This window comes from Crocuta crocuta, unplaced genomic scaffold, assembly GCF_008692635.1.
Source record: "Crocuta crocuta isolate KB4526 unplaced genomic scaffold, BGI_CrCroc_1.0 scaffold150, whole genome shotgun sequence".
In the NCBI taxonomy this organism is placed as follows: Eukaryota; Metazoa; Chordata; class Mammalia; order Carnivora; family Hyaenidae; genus Crocuta; species Crocuta crocuta.
The window spans coordinates 6,385-20,476 of record NW_027527439.1 but is presented as its reverse complement, the minus strand read 5'-3'; the positions used below and the strand labels follow the sequence as shown (position 1 = coordinate 20,476).

General features: G+C 42.1%; 1 long non-coding RNA gene across 1 annotated transcript in view; it reads left to right on the top strand.

Moving 5' to 3' along the window:
• LOC144228396 (uncharacterized) overlaps window positions 1-10,164 on the top strand; it is an 11,253-nt gene extending 1,089 nt beyond the window's left edge. Inside the window, exon 2 of the long non-coding RNA XR_013334179.1 lies at window positions 9,382-10,164. This is a non-coding gene — a long non-coding RNA (uncharacterized LOC144228396). The remainder of the gene's footprint in view (window positions 1-9,381) is intronic.
• Window positions 10,165-14,092: the final 3,928 nt, after the last annotated feature.

Sequence of the window (14,092 nt, the reverse complement as noted above, 5' to 3'; positions counted from 1 at the left end):
ATATAAATTGGGTAAATGTATTGAATAGTGTAAGGAAGAGGCAGACGAAACTTAAAAAAATTTTTTAAGCAGATGAAATTTTTAATTTTAATGGTTCTTAAAAGTTGAGAATCATGGTCCTTTTGAGACTTATCCATGAGTTCTCCTCCAAGGGAAAAAAAATGTTCCCATGTACTATACATAAAGTTTTGCAAGCAGTCCCTCACGGTTTGTGGACGTTCCGGGAAGACCCTTCCTTTCCTTCCTTTTGAGGACCTTTTGTATCAAGACAACCCGGCTAACCCTCTGCTGGCAGCTGGGCTGGCTACGGAAGTCATCCTCCGGTCCGGAGTCAGCCAGGCTGCTGACGAGAAGGCAGTCTTGTCACCAGTAAGCTCCCGGGCCACTGTTTCCCAAAGGCTTCGCCAATCCCTGCCTCCTGGAGAACCCTCCTCACAAACTCTTTTAATGACTTTCCTAAGGTGATGGTCCTCAGCCCTAGAGATTTCATCCCTACAAACGGCACTCGAAAGCCACCTGTTGAAGGTCACGGTCTGTCTCAGAGATAGTTTTCAGGTCCCCTAGCTGGATGCCAGACAGTGGAGCCAAAGGTTTGGTTTTTGTTTTTTTTTTCTTCCTTAGTTTATTGTCAAGTTGGTTTCCGTATAACACCCAGTGCTCATCCCAACAAGTGCCCTCCTCCATGCCCATCACCCCCCTTCTGAAGGAAACAAGCGCTGTTTTCTCTCCAGTGCGTACTTGGAGTAGTGATGGTGTTATTTTGGAGCTTTGGACCTTCTTTTAAAGTACTAGGGACTCCTGTCTTGTGGGACCTGGGTCTTCCATTGGCAATGCCAGCAAGGTACAGTGGAAGACACATGGAGCTTTGGAGCCCAACAGACTTTAGATCTGGGCTCCCACGTTACAAGTCACTGAACTACTCTAAGCCTCACTTTTCCCGTTTGTAAAATGGGGAGCAATACTGCTTTTCTTGCACGGTTATTAGGAAAATGGAAAATGAGAAATGGAAATGCCTGGTGTATAGTCAGTAATGGACTGCTGTTATGAATATTGATGTGAGGTTAGAAGTTAAGTGTTAAGTAGTTCCATGCTATTTCAGAGCAGCTTACTTTTTCTCCTACAGGGCTTAGGTCAGCAACAGAATGAGAAAAGTCACTTCTGGTCTAATTATTCTCAGGGATGAGCGGTGGGTTCAGAATACAGAGCTGGCTTTCCTGTTTCATCTTTGTCAAGCAGAGCACTCTGTGTTGCCATTAAATAACATGTGTCCAGACTGGTATGGATTCTCCACCCTTCCTCTCAATTCTCTTTTGGCCTGCGATGTTGAAAGTGAAATGGTTATCTCTCTGCTCATAGTCACAAACACCTCAGCATGGAGACCAGAGCGGTTTCACGGTCACGTCCATCTCCAGATACCCAAGAAACTGTCTCTGTAAAGAGAAATGTCTCCACTGTCATTGTTCACAGTGTGGCTCAAATAGCCAATTCAGCGTATTCTCTCTGTATCTCTCCTCTTCTGTCTCTCTCTTAGTTACAATTACTCCTGTAACTTAGCTACTCGTTAGTTGCAAGAAGCTGGACGACATAGAAATGTGGGAAAGAAATATCAGAATTTTAAAAGGCAATTGGATACCCTCATAGTAGCCCTTCCAAAGATCCATCAGTATATTTTGGCAAGACCTCCTCTCATCAAAGATGACAGCTTTGATACCTACTGTTCACTGAGCATCAAGGTGAACTAAGCACTTTTCTACATCACCTCAGTTAATCTCATAGCAACACTGCAGGGTATGAATTGTCACCCAAAGCTTTGCAAATACATTGAGGCTTATAAAAATTTAAATTACTTGCCCAATCTGCAGAGCTGGTAAAAGGCAGAGCTGGGATCCAAGCCTGGGAGCCCTGGGGTTGGATCCCAGTTCTGCCTGACTTTGACATTCACGCTTTTCATACTAGGTAGTGTTGCCAAGCTCCCTGGCATCAGAAAATTGCATCATGCCAACTGGGTCCCAACCCAGTTCTTCTTTAGAACATTTAGGGTAGGAATAACCAAATCTTCTAGGTGATTGAAGTGGCATGAACATATACTTTGCATCAGATACATATTAACAAGCAGCAACAATAAAATCGTCTGTGAAGAATAATTTCCCCAACACTTTCCAGAGCCAGCTGTGAGACTCCAGTTAGGCAATACCGACCTTCAGCAGGCGAGGCTGGCTCTGGGCCACCAACTTTCTCAGCAACTCTTTTAGGTGAAAAAGAGCCCTAGAATTTTCATTCTCTGCTACTTTAAAAAGGAATAGGGTCACCCTTTTCAGTTACCTCCCTGTGTTAAGCATTTATTCATTCAACAAATACTTGCTGAGCTCTGAAAAAGACAGACAAGGTCCTGTCTCTAGTGGAGCGTCTGGGCTAGAGAGAGTGATAGATAAGAGACAGGTGAACAAATACATAAATAATATAATTCCAGATATTGAGAAATGCTGTGAAGAAAGTAAGGAGAGGCTGGGGGCGAAAGAGTAACAGGGCTTGGAAGCAACTTGAATTAGGGCAGCCAAGGAGATTTCCACAAAAAGGTCATTCTTGAACTTGAACTTGTATAATAAGAGGGAGCCAGTCTGATGAAGGTCTGGGGAAGGGACTGCCTTAGCAGAAAAATCTCCAGGGGAAGATCTGGAAGTGGAATAAATGAAGGAGTAGAGTGGCGCCTGAGTGGCTCAGTCAGTTAAGTGTCCTACATTTGGCTCTGGCTGAGGTCATGATCTTTTGATTTGTGGGAGCTGACAGCGTGGAGCCTGTTTGGGTTTCTCTCTCTGCCCCTCCCTTGCTCATGCTCTCTCTCTCTCTCTCTCAAAATAAATAAACATTAAAAAATGAAGCAGTAGAGCCTCAGATAGAATGAGATGTTCCCTTAGAAATCAATATGGGTTTTATATAGGGGAAATTATTGATTGCCTATTGTACTCTTCTAGGCCATGCTGTGGACTTTATGCTTATCTTATTTAACCTGACAGTCTGGCAAGTTAGTCATCTTTGTCTTGCTTTGGTAGTGGAAGAAACCAAGATTCACAGAAGGCAGGCAGCTAGCACAAAGTTACAAAGCTGGCATTCTGAGTCCCGTAGTCTGTTTTGCTCGCACAGCATGTGGCTTTTGAGATCATCTCTTCCAGAAGATAGCAAGGAGCTAACAGAAGGAAAGTATCAAAAGTATATTAGGTGGCTAATTGATTTCTATCTGATGCCCTAAATTCCAGTTGGTGTGTCTAAACTTGCACCGTGGAATATAGTAGCACTAGCTACATGTGACAATTAGGTACTTAAAATGGGATTAGTCCAAATTGAGATGGCTGGAAGAATAAAATACACCCTAGATTTCTTTATTTTTAAGTTTATTTTTATTTAATTTGAGAGAGAAGGGGGAGGGGGAGGAGCAGAGAGGAGAGAGAGAGAGAGAGGGAGACAGAATCCCAAGCTATTAGCACAGAGCCTGACGCAGGGCTTGAACTCACAAACCCTGAGATCATGACCTGAACTGAAATCAAAAATCAGAGTTTAACTGCCTGAGCCATCCAGGAGCCCCTACACCCTAGATTTCAAAGACCTAATATCAAAAAAACCCACCCTTATTGATTTTCGTATTGATTATATGTTAGAATGGTAATATTTGGATGCATTGGTTTAGATGGAATATATTATTAAAATTAATTTCATCTGTTTCCTTTTAGTTTTTTTTTATATTTTCATTTAACAGTACTGGTATAGACGAATAAGTTGACAAATACACGATAGGAAATTTTTCTCCCTTCTTCCTAACGTAATTTTTTTCTCTCGTCTTGGCCCAGACTTCTTCTCTCTTTCCCATCAGGTAAATCTCAGGAAGCTTTCAAACATCCTATGAGCAAAGGGTCATTTTGCATATGGATTGAGATTTACCTTCAAATCACTTCTAAAGACAATGTCTTTGTCATTCTGGGAGTTTGTAAAGTCAGATCAGGAGACAGCTAGTTTTCATGTTTGTGTATAAAGTCCATCAAATAAGTCATGTCACTGGGGTAATAAGTGTTTGTCCCTCTCTGTCCTCTTACTTTACAACAGCCTGAACAATACACAGTCCCGGTTTCCAGAAGGACTGCCCCGGCAACCTCACAGGCCATTTTGGTTTCTTTTGTCCATTAGCTAAAGTGGCCCTTGAATAGCATGTCAGCAAAAGAGAGATACGATTTGTTCCTGCAATTCGTGTATTCCAGAGGGAAAGCAGTCAGATTCTGAAGTTGTTAGAGGAAGGCTCTGGCCTGGGATATCAGAAGTCTGGGTTCTATTTTTGTCAACTGGCCTGTGTGTCAGCCTCACCCTGCTTCCCCCAGCAATCCTGTAGGAAGCTCACAGTTCGTGAGATAATACCATAAAAAGAGCTTATGAAGAAACATGCCAAACAAGTGGGAACCATGGTTATCACTGATGACCTGAGGACCCTAGACATTCATCTGTGGGGAAGAGTTCGCTGCCTGTAGACTGAGCAAAGCCCTGTACGGGTGTTCTTTCAGATATACAGAGCGCATCCGTTCATGTTCACTTAAAGCCTAAATCTGAGGGGGAAACAACAGAAGCTGAGCACCCCCGAATTTTAGTGTATCTACATCAACAGCAACATAGAGTTTTCTGCATCTTCTAAGCCAAGAAGCCTGTATCTGACTCCATAAGGAAAATGACAGAACATAACAGGTCTTGCTCTGCATGAGCATGTTATCTTGCTGAGAAGATGGGCATAAACAGGAGACACCAGGAGCAGTGTCAGAGAACATTCTCCAAGTGTTACAGGAGTGAAACAGGGTTTGGAGATTCCAGAGGGCAGTGTGCCTGAGAAAGAGCAGGTAAGAGATAGGCATCGAAGGACATAAAACTAGGCTACAGACAGAGTGGAGACGGGGAGAGAGGGCATTTCAAGTAAGGAAATATGCACAAGTAGTACAGCAAATGGAGACGTGCGGGGAGGGTTTGAGGATGTAAAAGGGAACTCTTAAAGTCACAGGGAAGCGTTTACAACATACTGATGCCTCAGTTGCAGCTCCAGACTTTTCATTTAATCATTTTAGGAATGAAGACTGACTATCAATATAACTGTTTTTTTTTAACTCCCCAGAATATTCTGTTTTTTCTAATGGTTATTTATTTACTTTGAAAGAGGAACAGAATGTGTGTGTGTGAGCAGGGAAGGAGCAGAGGGAGGGAGGGAGGGAGGAGGGAGGGAGAGAAAGAGAACCCCAAGCAGGCTCCACGCTATGAGCACTGAGCCACACTTGGGGCTCGAGCTCACGAACTTTGAGATGATGACCTGAGCCGAAACCAAGAGTCAGAAGCTTAACCCGACTGAGCCACTCAGGTACCCCTCCCCAGAGTATCCTAAAGTGAATATTCTGAGCTAGAGTTGAAAACCACTGAGCAAAAAACACAAGGTTTTTAGATCACAATCATGGGAAATAAGATTTAAAGGGTAATATTTTAAAGGGGATTAAATGGAGAACATGTGTGATCTTTACAGAAATTTTATATACATGTATATCTATCTCTGTGTGGTCTTTTTAAATCACAGGTAATTGCTGCTCCTACTGATCCTACCCATGTGGGTGGCTAAACGTTGTCTCTAGCTGTCCCTTCCCTTACTCTGTGTGTTTTTGCAGTGCCCCGTATTTAATCCTGGTTAAACAGTCGGTATCCCACAGCTGCTTGTCATACCCACAAGGCTTTGTATAAACATTGCAAAGGGCTTTATTATCATGCCCATTAATGCCCATAGTAGTTATTTTACAATAACCGGTAACCTTCCCTCACCTCTCCAACTTTACAAATTGGGAAATAGAATTTAATTACTTGCCTTGAGCCTTGAGGCCAACTGGCAGCAGCAGTGAAATTAGAATTCTCAGCCACTGAACTCCCCGTATCTGCTTTGGCTCCCAGAGTGAGTCTGCACAGTCTCCTGCTGCTGTTAGAATACTCTGTCCTGGCAATGTTATTTCTTCAATGAATGAATCAGTGTTACAGATCAGTAGGTGAAAGATGACAAGTCGGCCTGAGCTGCAGTGCTGTGATGATGAGCAGCAGCAGGGCATAGGCAGCCATGGCGGTCCCTGGAGGCCCATCACTGCCATCTTGGAGTTTCTGTCCCGGTGGAAGTGTGGCCATGCGTATCACAGCTCTTGCATTCCTACCTCTGGGAAGGGAAGACTCCTTAAGCCCCAGGCCTCTTGGGCTATTCTAATTCCTCTCCTCTGAAGCTCCTGTTTTCTGAAAGAATATTGATTTTTTTATTACACACCTGAAAAGAAAGAGAAGAAAGCCCAGCAATTCTTACAGCTCCATTTTTAAATAATCCTTCGTATGTTTTGGGAATTTGGGGTTGATTGCCAATAGTGAGGCCGGGAGGCCTTTATGAAAGGTAATGAGGAAAAGCTAGAGCCTTGACACTACAGTCTCTTCAGAACAAGAAGATGGATTACTTTTGCCCCATTCCCAAATGATTATGTTCTTCTGCTCTATCTCCAAATCCATCCCTGACTGAAAAACAATTTCCAATATCTTCAGTTACCACAAAAATCAAGTCACTGAAACAGTCGTCCTCACTGATTGCTCATGACAGTCATCTTGGGAGCTTTGAAAAATGCAGATGCCCAGGCCCCACCCATAGAACCATGGACTCAAGAGTCTGGGAATGGAACCTGGGGATCAGCATTTATTCATAATTGTCCGGGTGATTATAATGTGGATCAGTAAGAGCTGATCTTCCCTCTCAGCTAAGATCCAGATCTTAATTACTTATTTATATTTCTTTTTTGTCTTGTTTTAGGTCACATGACCCCAGAGAACCATCCAAACCGTATTTGTGTTGTCATTCTACTCTTTGGAAAACATGGTTTCTAACATAATACTAAGTTTTCTACTTATCGGGGCACCTGGTGGCTCAGTCAGTTGAGCAACCGACCTCAGCTCAGGTCATGATCTCATGGTTTGTGGGTTCGAGCCCCGCATCAGGCTCTGTGGTGACAACTCAGGACCTGGAGCCTGTTTCAGATTCTGTGTCTCCCTCTCTCTCTGCCCTCCCCTGCTCTCGCTTGGTCCCTCCCTCTCTCTCTCTCTCTCAAAAAAAAAAAAAAGCATTAAAAATTATTTTTAAGTTTTCTACTTACCTAAACTAACTCCAAACTCAAAATGGCTTTGCATAGCCTCATGACTAAAATTTCTGTAAGTGCAATTTGGAACTCAGATTGCCAGAAGCTTGGTAATTATGAGATTAAAAGATAAAGGTTCAGGCTTTCTGCCGCCCATGTATTAAATTTCCCAATTGCTATGTTGATCTTTAGCAACACTTGTTTTCGTCTCTTAGCCATTTGAATGCCAATTAACTCCATTTCTGTTCACACCCTTATTAAAAATATAATTACAGCAGTACTCTCCAGGGACCGTCATTGCATAGACTTTACAAGGTGAATTGGCCAAGAACTAACTAGGTTGTGTAAAACCTTCTCAGCCCTGATGCAGAGGCTACCAGCCCAGAGTAGGCTAGGTGAGTCATGAATTTTAGTTTACAAAGAGGCGATTACAAGTCACCCAAATGTAGAAGAAAAAATACAGGATACACAAAATGGTTGTAGAATCAGTCTGAGAATAGTCATCCAGGGTCTAGTTAAGTCTGTGACTCCAGCCATTCTCAGAAGTTTATATTAATGCCAACAAGCAACCAGTGTTTTTTAGTAGATTTGGAGGGCAGAGTAGAAAGGGAATGATGTACCGTTGTACTTTTCTGTAGTGTTGAGGTTGTAGCATTAGCGGGAGACATTGTGAAGGAAGTTGCAGAGAGAAGGGTGGACAAAGAACTGCTGGTAGCCAAGCATCACAGACATCCGTGGTTTTTTATTCCCTCAACTTTATGGAAGGCCCACTATAGCCCAAAGCTGTTATATGACCTGGAGAGAGAGAGCGATGAAGTTCCTGCTCTCATGGAATTTGTAGTCCAGTGAGAGGAAATGGATATCCACATTAAGACACCAATAAATAAAATCTGTAAGTTGGTTGTGCTTTGGGGACAAATAAAGTGAGGCAAAGGGAGTAGAGTCTGAAGAAGCTGCTTTAAATAGAATTACAAGAGTTCTTCTCTCTGAAGTGGTGGCATTTGAGCTAACACATCAGTGTGATAGCAACACAAAGTCAGGAGGAAAGAACACCCAGCAGAAGGAACAGCAAGAGTAGAAGCCCTGAGGTTGGAAATGATTTGACCCATTCAGGAAGCAGAAAGGAGACCAGTATGGCTGGATCTCAGTGATGAAGCGATAGACCATCTGCCAGGAAGACAGCCCCAAGAGCGGAAGGTCATGGGATAGGGTTAGGATTTTAGGTGCTTCAAGGACACCATTAGGAGGTTTTGAGCAGGGGAGTAATGTGTTCTACACTGCACTTTAGAGATCTCTCAGGCTTCCGTGTGGAGAACGGAGCATAGACTGGAAGCAGAGGGAGGACATGACAGGTACCAGAGGAGGTAAGGATGGATCTGCTAAGGTGGGAGCTGTAGAGTAGAAGAAGGATTGGATTCAGGAGGGAGTTCAGAGGTCAGGCCAGCGTGCCTTCCAGGTGGATAGGCCAGCAGCATCGATGGAGGAGTTCCTCTTGTCTGACATCATTTTTCCTGCCCTCTCCTGACTCAGGCCATTGGTTTTGAACCAAAATGGAATAATATCTAATGTTATTTGGAAACGGTAGGGATTTTGACCTAACCTTATTTAGAAAAAAATCAAATTCCTGTCCATGGAGAAATTTGTTTGCTGCTTTCTACCTCATAACCATAAAAATTTCATCTCATCTCTCAAGAGTGTTTTGATGGGTTCTGTTGTTTTTGATTACTGTGCTTTCCGTAAGTGCTGGAAATGTCTCCTTCACATTGCTAAAGTTTATCTTTTTTTCTAAGTATTTTGACACTCTAGCTGCATTTACTGAATCCTTCATGCCATCAGGCGTTTATACACGGCTTCTTTGCAGTTGGTCAGTTTCTCCACATAAATGCTGACATCATAATAGCAAGCAAATAATGAGCACTTATTACATCCAAGGCATTATTTTAAGAGTTTCACATCCAATCCTCCCAGTCACCTTTGAGTAAGTACCCTTTTTAGTATCATTTTATAAGTGAAGAAACTGAGGCAAAAATAAAGAGCTTAAGTCATGTGTCCATGCTCACACAGATGGTAAGTTGCGAAGCCAGCGTTTGCACTGATGCCGGCTTAAGAGCTCCAGGTTCTCAGTGCTGCTTTCCTTCTGTCTCCTTTTCACTCTTTCCTGTATAACTGAAGCTGCTCCCTTCAGAATCAGACTTGTTTCTTCTCCATAAACCCCAAGGTACCACTAAGAGGCGCTTCAACAGCTTCCGCGAACAGTACTGGAGAAGCAGTGCCATCATTCAGAGGCTGGATGATTCAGCCCCTCTCCAGAAGGACCTCCGTCCAAACCGCCTGCCATCTGCCCAGGCGGGAGGGGAACCACGCACCCTCCCAGAGAGCTGGCTGCACAAAGTTGCCAACACTAGAGGACTCTGAAATGCCCCCTCTTCTCACCTCCCTGTGCAACAAATTCTGGTTCCTCTCCAGGGTCATCTGAAGCTGGCCTTTAGAAACGAAGGACAGCAAAGGATCATTCAGTCACTTGTTATCACATTTTTTGCTTTAACAATATTGTAGACTCTCTCCAGAGTTTCATTGTTAGATGTCAGATAATCGTGGGGAACATAGTAGTCCATACTGTTTTCTCTACCTTCCCCTGCATATCTGCTTCCAGAAAATTCTCTCAAGTTACTTAGTTTTCCAGTAATTTGTGTGAAAGTAACACATCTTCGTCCTTTCCTAATGGTAGTATCATCCATGAATTTAACAGAATTAAGGTTTATGCAAAGAAATGCATTAAAATTTCTTTAATTCCATTAAATCCTTCAGCAATTATTGTAGAGGCAATAGTTGTGATGATGCATCTTCTAGGCTGTGAGTTTTTTTTGTTCCAATTGCCACAGGGTAATTTTCTATAAAAACTGACTGACATGCATTCATTGGAAGTGTTGAATTTATCTAATCAAATCATCAATCTGTTTAACTCTTTGGTTTTCAATAAAAGTATTATTTTAAAATGTTATGCAATATATGTCAGGTATTTCTTATGGTTATATTAACTTCCAAATTCAAAACTATAAAGGAAAAAGAGAACTATAGTTATAGTTGCATTAGACTTCTCGTCATATTTAAGTTAGGAAGGTATCAGTGGACCATCAGTTAATTAAAGAAAGTTTGAAAACCATTTGAAGTCTTTGAATATCCTCCAGATAGCTCAGGACCCTAGAAATAGCTTAACTTAAAAAAAACTCATCTTCGAACCAATAAGGTAATCCCTTCCTCTTTTGGAAAGGCTTGATGAAATGTTCAGCAAAATGTGACAGTGAATATTTGCCAGATGTAGATATCTCCTGCAACCAAGTCATTCAAATATCAGAGCAATGTGATAGCAGCTGTTCGATCATCAGGGTGACTCTATCACTTTAGTCAGGGTTTGACTAGAAGAGTTTTACATTTCTTTTAGCAAACTTTTCTGACTTTACTTTTCAGAGGACATCACCGGAACCATAACACTGTTCAGATCTGTGACTTTTAAAATTTCTTTATTTTTTGTGCACAGTTTAAAATTCAAGATACAAAAGACTGTTCATTGAAAAATACCTCTTCTCTCTCCTATCTCACAGCCACCCATTGCCCCCATTGGCAATCACTCTTTCTAAATAATTGTCAAAAATACACCATGCTTCAGCACTCTCAACAATAGCTAAACATGGAAAGAGCCTAAGTGTCCATAAACAGACAAATGGATCAAGAAGATGTGGTTTATCTATACAATGGACTACTACATGGCAATGAGAAAGAATGAAATCTGGCCATATGTAGCGACATGGATGGACCTTGAGGGTGTTATGCTGAGCGAAATAAGTCAGGCAGAGAAAGACAAATATCATATGTTTGCACATATAGGAGGATTAGGAGGAACTTAATGGAGGACCATGGGGGAGAAGAAGGGGGGAAATTGTGGGGGAAAGGGAGAGAGGCAAACCATGAGAGACTCTTGAATGCTGAGAACAAACTGAGGACTCATGGGTGTGGGGGGAGGGGGAAGAAGGGTATGGAGGAGGACACTTGTGGGGATGAGCACTGGGTGTTATATGGAAACCAACTTGACAATAAACTATTTGTAAAAAAAAAAAAACATATAAAGCCATAAATATATTTTTCTCAACTTACAGGCTTTATCTCCATTTAGAAGTCTCCTAAAGGCTGCTACTGAGTCCCTACTGGGGCCCATAGAGTTTCTTGCTTTAACCTCATATTGTTCATTAGATAATACACTTTACAATAAAGCCTGGAAAATTAAAAAAAAAATAACGCCATGCTTTTATGAAAATATGCTATGTATATGGATGTGGGCTAGATGTCCTTTTTTGGGTTATTTCATAGCTGAGATGCTGTGACTCGGTGAAGCTATAGCCCACATTCGGTTGCTGACTTCCCAACCCAGTAGGGCTGGTTCTACATGGGTACTGGAGCTTCCTGTCTAAACTCAAGTATATTATTCAGTGTGGCTAGTCAAGGATGAGCCGGTGTTTTTGGAGTAGGGTTCATCTGACAAATATGGAGGAGGAGATGAAATTATGTGAGATGCCCATGTATGGGTATTGGTAGGTATGTACTTTCAATGGCAATTTTACAAATAATCCAGATGGAGTGGTTAAGTATCAGAGTGAAAGTCACCCCTCTGTACCTTACTTTCTTGTCTCTACAATCAGCACACTAAATACATACATTCCACATTCGCCAAGAGAATAAGACAAGAGAAGTGTATGTAAAACACTTGGGACCAAGGAAATACGCCATTATAAGAGTTGTTATGAAAGAATGCATGACTTAGTGGGGAGACCAACAAATGTACTGTGGATGAGGCAAAATTCCAAGGACATGGACTTGATATTGAGTCTGAGCTTAGCATAACTTAATGAGCCTATAAAGTCCTCAAAAATTCTTCTATGCACAATTCAGTCCAACCATTTCCCTACTTTCTTGCACTCCATCAGCAGACCAACATGGTGCTTTTAGTTGGCAGCCTTTATAAAAGAATTTGCCTTCTCTGAATACAAAAGCAGTATATTCCTTCTTTCTACTGAATCTGCTTCAAAGTTGTGCTGCTAGGAAGGATCCATGGAAAGTTTGCTAAACTTCTCTTGAGGCTCAGTCTTCTTATTTGCAAAAATGGAGATGATAATGCCTACATTCCAGGACTGCTTTGAGGATGGAATACGATCATGGATGAAAAACTCCTCATCTATGCTTGGCCCTCAAAATGAGCTTGCGCCTTTCTCCCATGACCCCATGTATTCAAATAGCTAGAGCAGTCTGTCACATAGGGAGGAAAGGCTCAAGAATTATAATAATTTGTTGATTTGGTGCTTTGTACACCCAGCCACAAATGGTATAGTTTCAGGGCCATTCTTCTAGCCAGATGCTTAACTGGAGAACATGAGCCTTTGGAACCCAAATCTGGTAAGTATGCAGGAGAACTCCTCTAGAGAGGTGAAGCTAAGAGACAAGCTAAATATACCTTCTCCAGTTGCCCTACATTTGATGCCAGCAGGCAAATCAGAGCCGGTTGGGTGGCGTGCAATTCCGAGAAATAAGGAAAGTGAAGAAGTACCTGTTCTTCCTCTGGGAAAGCCAAGGCAAATGGAAAAGCTCCGAAATCTATCGCCCCATTGCAAGCACAATGGGGACAGCTGGAGATGTGCTGCCAAAGTCACGCGGCTGGTGAAAACACTACTTCCTGCTCATCCTAGAGAGCCTGTCTGACGGCTCTCAGACTGGACAAAGGCCTCAATGGCCAGGGGCTGCTCTCTGCAGGAACTGGGCTCCAGGCACCTCGGATTGAAAACCAGCCTAACAAAGCATATCTGTTTCCACTTGTGGGAGATGAAATGATATGGGTTTTGTGGAAAGTCAAACAATTAAAAAAGCAAAATGCCTGCCTGCCTTTGGTCAGCCACATGGAGGAGGCCTCAGACTCAGTGGCTCTGTGCCACTCATTCTGGGGACTGCTCCGGAAGGAACGATGATGTTTAGATGTGTCTTATTATTTACAGTTTAATTCTTATTCTTTCCATTAATTTCCAATTCCTTACACATAATTGTAACTAGTGGCTTAAAAACTAGAAACTTCCTCTTGTGAACAAAGTGTATACTAAGAGTCCAATAGCAAAAAAGACTAAAATAGTCTTTTGTAGTTACCAGCCGATACCAGGGCTCCAAATATCCTGTGTTGTATTGTTAAAGTGAGAATCAGTAATGTCTGGGGAATACTTTGAAATCTAACGCATGATCAAAGTGTAGTAACTTAAAAAGTTGTGGATTTCTTTTAAAATTGAAATCACATGTGGCAACTTGGGAAAATCTTCAACTGGAACATAAGCAATGCTTATGGATTCTCACAAAAGTTCTCAGGAAATGGAGTAAGAACTTGACAAATACACGTCAAATATAAAACCACTTCCCACAGTGGTATTTCATGGAGACCTACTTTACAAAGTAGACACTGGGGCGCCTGGGTGGCTCAGTTAAGTGGCTGACTCTTGATTTTGGCTGAGGCCGTGATCCCAGGGTCATGGGATCGAACCCCATGATGAGTGTGGAGCATGCTTAAAATTCTCTCTCTCCCTTTCCCTCTCTCTCTCTCTCTGTCCCTCTCCCCCACTTCCTCCACTCTCTCTCTCTCTTTCTCTCTCTAAAATAAAAATATAAATAAATAAATAAATAAACAAACAAACCAAAGTGGCAATTGACTAAGACTTTTTCACTGATATTCCTTTGAAAGCAATGAATTTCAAATAGGACCTGATTATCATACAACGTGATAGGTAGCTCTGATTATCCAAGCAGCTAGGGTATTGTTCAGTGAGAGCATTAAGCTTCTCTGGGAATCTCTTTAACGTACTAGATGGCTGCTATGGAGACTTCCTTTTTGTGGGTGAATTTGC